A 4,655-nucleotide genomic window follows, 5' to 3' on the forward strand; every position below is an offset into this window, starting at 1 on the left:
AAGTTCACTAGTGTTCAGTTCGAGTTGCTTAGACTTATAATTAATTAACCAATTAAATTTATTGATTCAATTCTATATATGATTTTTTGTCATATATTGGCTCCTATACTTTTTTACCCACTTTTCTACTTAACCCTAGGTTTTAATCAAAACTCTAGTCCAATGATTTTGGAAGTCACAAGATCATAAGATTCAAATTCAATTAAGAAAAATAGTCATTCTATCCTAATCAAATTCAGCAATAAGTAGATTAAAAGCAGTTATCAAAAATACTTGAGGTTCTTTAATAAGCAAAAGTTAACAAATAACCAAATCACTAAATCCTAACTAAGAAATCAACCATGTTTAGTCAACTCATCCTAGCCAAACGAAAGTCATGAGTGTTTAGCTCATGATTTCAGCAAACAAAATCATAAAATCAAGATTCAAAAGTAAAGACATCGTTATTTCTAATGAAAAATCGAAAAGTAGAGTTTAGTTGCCTTGGATCTCCTTCGTCTAATGATTGTGATTGAATTCCTCGCTTCCAATGCTTAATTCCAGTGCCTTTGCCTTAAAAAAACTTCGAATTCTCCAGCGTCAGAAGTCCCCATTCGGAGGTTTATGTGAGATATTTATACTTCTCCCGAAAGTAGGGAACCACGTCTTGGTGATTGTGTTTATCCCATATTCTACATGTCATCGAATCTGATCGGGAATCTTCAAGACACTACATCATGACAGATATTACCACAACGTGTTTGGCATATTTTCCTTTATTTTAGAGCTCTAGTCCAAACTTTCAACTCCAAGCTTCCTTAATCTAGCTTCCAGCTTCTTTTTTGCTCCAAACAAGTCTTTTAATACCTACAAAATGATTCATATCAAATTTAGTACCTTTTGTTCTAATAAGGGCATAAAAGTAATTATAATATCAGGATATGTTGTATAAATATGTGTATAAATATGCACATATCAAAATACCCCACCCTTATTCTTTACTTGCCCCCAAGCAAATCTATTTAAAATTTTACCAGCAAGATACAAAACAATCCATTTCAAACCCATCCATTATCCCAAGACCTCAATGCATGTATTTGTATCTATAATTCCTAAGAACTTTCCATTCCTAGATACTCACAATCCTTATGAATCTTCACCCCTTAACTTATACGACATTCATTTTTGCAACCCTCCGAATCAATCCTCAGAAATCTTGCTTACCCTCAAGGTGTTTTTGGCTAAGCAACCAAGCATACATAAATTCTTGAAATTACAACTTTGATACCATAATAGAGCTCTTTTTTTCTTTTTTTGAATTCTTCACTTTGTTGTATATTTGATCTTTGATTTACTTGAATTCACCACCTTATTTGTTTGATTTTTTGGTATCTTCAATTTTTGATTTCTTCAGAAATTCTGTTCTTTTGATCTTCACACTTTGAAAACTCCAAACTTCTTTAACTCTTTAGTAATTTCTCTCTCTCTCTTTTCTTACATGTATTCTCACTTTTTTTCTCTCAGATCCTACATGCTTAAGCAAGGAGCTTAGCTTCAACCTTTATTGGGTAAGATATTAGTCTAAGTGCAATGACTACCTAAGCTTTCCTGGATAGATTTTAGGTTTAGGCTGCAAAACGTGTTATGCCATATAAGCTACTAGACTACCTTTCATACTTCATGACTTTTCACTAGAAAATGGGAAGCCACAAATACACTATAACATGTGTTGGATCAAGTAAACATTTAGGCTCTCATCGGATCATCTAAACTATGCTACCAAAAATTTTAATTGGCTAAGTTTCCTAAATTAGCATATTAAGAACTAAAATTTAAAAATCAAATGCTTTTCCTTATGTTAAATACCCCCTACCCCACACTTATTTCACGCAATGCCCCCATTACATGGTATGCAAAATATAAACTTAAAAAGAAGGAGAAAAAGGAACAGACTCCCATGGGATAGAAGATGTGACTTGACTCATGGAAAAGACTTCTAACTCGTTGGAACGTATGGACAAAGAAGTTGAAAGAATAGCGGCCTCCTTGTGGTAATCGGTAGAATTCTTCACTAAAGTGTGAAAAGAAAATTCAAAGGCATGGGAACAGCTCATCCATACCATGAAAATGAATATGACGCTACCCACATTACGGAGACTACTGGAAATACGAGAGCAGGTTTGAAAAACTGACTCGAAAAGCTCCACGTCGTGGTGAATATAACCACGTCGTGGTAGACCAAACATAACACTTCTTTGTTTTGAAAATTGCGGCACCACGTCGTGGCGCTAGATACCGCGTCATGGTGGTGTTAAAAAGTGAAATTCGAAGGGCGAAAAGAGCTTCAACTTGAACTAAAATGACACCATCTCTTCCATACAGCTGTAGGACACGACCGTTTCACTCTATGACTCAATTAGACCTCAAAAAATGCTCTCAAATCACGCTTCTCTCGACGTTCTCTTATACCTTCATTCTAACGAACTTTCTTGTGCCAAATATACCCTTACTTGACTCTTACATATGGCCTGAAACTAGGACAAAGGAAATGGTAATAAAAGTAGCAAAAATATCCAAACAACCAAACCATACAAATTTTTTTTTGTAACAAGACATAAAGCAAACAAAAGAAAACCATAATAAAAGACTAGTCTAGAACAAGACAAAATAAAACCAAAGAAAAGGATAAGAACTCAATCTTCTGCCTCATCACCAGCTCCACCACCACTGCCTCCAGCTCCATCCAACTTCTCTCGCCAAATATCTCCCCATGTTCGAACATGTGGGTACGCAGAAGGAAGATGCTCTGGACGAGATACACACATAGAGCTCATTAACTAATCTAGGCTCATGTTGGTGTAATTTGCTGCACTAGACATATAGTCCTCATATCGTCTCCTTGCAACAATGTAAGGATCCATGGGCATCTCATCTTCTTCAGGTACCACTGGCTCATCCGCTTCGGCTTCATTTCCCGGTTGCCATCCACGGCTTGGAACACGGTGTCGCGGAGTATCGTCAGGAATGCTAAAACCACCCATTCCATTATCAACAACAATTCGAGCCCTCTTATAAAGAAGAGTGGAAAAGGTGTTTTGAGGTTCAACTGTAAGCATAGAAGCCTCCCACTTCTCAAAAATACCAAAAGATCGTGCGAGTCGGGTAATCCACATACCGCCATACAGCGGGGACCCACGCCTGTCCTTGGCTGCCCGAATTGTAAGGAAATTAGCCAAGTGAAAAGGTAAATCAACATAAACCTCAGTAAGGAAATTAGCCAAGGCAGAGGACCATTGGCCTCTTATAAAGAAGAGTGGAAAAGGTCTTTTGAGGTGAGAACCCATAAAAAGAAAACATCCACAGTAGGACATTTATCCCCCTCCTGTTGTTCATTAATGGTATTAGTGACCAGGCGGTATAAAAGGTGGTGAATTGGCGACTATATGTCACTTTCCTGTGTAGTACCCTTGTGGTAAACCCCATTAGCAATAGAATGCCAATGGTCCTCTGCCTTGAACCCTTCGATGTTCCTAATGGAAGCTGCTATAAATTGTTGGTATAATGGTGTATGGATTTCAGCTGGAAGGTAGATACCAACCCGTAGTGCAAAATCAGCTATGCTTAACGAATGCCTTTCCCCTCCAAGGCAAAAAATAAGATTTCATCCACATAAATTTCGTCTTTTCTTGCGAAAGATACTGTGGCTAGAAATTCATATACCAACTCTTTGTAAACCACCTCTTGAATCTCAAAAATTCGCCTCCATCCCAAACACATAAATTGCCCTTGAACTCCATTGAATACCTTGTCAAGATAAGGCTCTATAGCCTCCATTAAAACCAAACTTCCAATCTAGTTCCAATCAACCTCAGCTGAAACATGCACCTTGCTTTTCTTGAGTAAATCAAGCTTAGTAGTCCATCGCGCACATGTCTCGGGTGCAACATCCCATGGAAAAGATTACCATGGAAAATTGCGAGTAATGGGTTGATTTCTTCTCAACCTGCTAGTCATTTCTGTAAAATAGCCAAAAAAGAACAACCAAATAAACCATATGCATTATTATAATCGAAACAGACGAAGAAAAACTTTGATTCCAACCACTACGACGGTCGTGACTGTGACGAGCTAAGCTCAATTCGCTCCAATTTCAACGCCATATTAACTAAATCCAAGTTCAGAGTTTGTTCAATGGATGAAATAGAGTAGAATGGTAGCAAAATTAGGGAGCAAAACATCCTAATATGGGTCCGAATGTTGCAAAAATCGGAACCCTAGTTTCCCAAAATTAGCCCTAAATGTGTTCAAACTAAGAAATAGATGTTCTCTAATACCATAATACCTATCAAGAGTAAGCAAATCACAAGAAAATCATACCTTTGGGGACGAGGAACACAAAATTGATGGAGAGGAAAAAGAGTTCTTCGTGGAGGCTGGCATGACGAGAGTGATGGGGTGGTGTAGAAAGTGAAAATGTTTTAACTTAAGCTTAAAAACCCTCTAATGACAGTAGTTATATTTGTCGCCACGACGTAGTAGAATACAACACGTCGTGGTGTCGAGGCTTTTTTCTTAGTAAAATCGTGAAAAAGAAATCACCACCTGTTGGTGGTTTTCACCACCTCGTGGTGGGCAAAATTTTCTTATTTAACAAAAACTCTTAAAAATAGACACCC

This window comes from Lactuca sativa, chromosome 9 (assembly GCF_002870075.4).
Source record: "Lactuca sativa cultivar Salinas chromosome 9, Lsat_Salinas_v11, whole genome shotgun sequence".
Taxonomy (NCBI): Eukaryota; Viridiplantae; Streptophyta; class Magnoliopsida; order Asterales; family Asteraceae; genus Lactuca; species Lactuca sativa.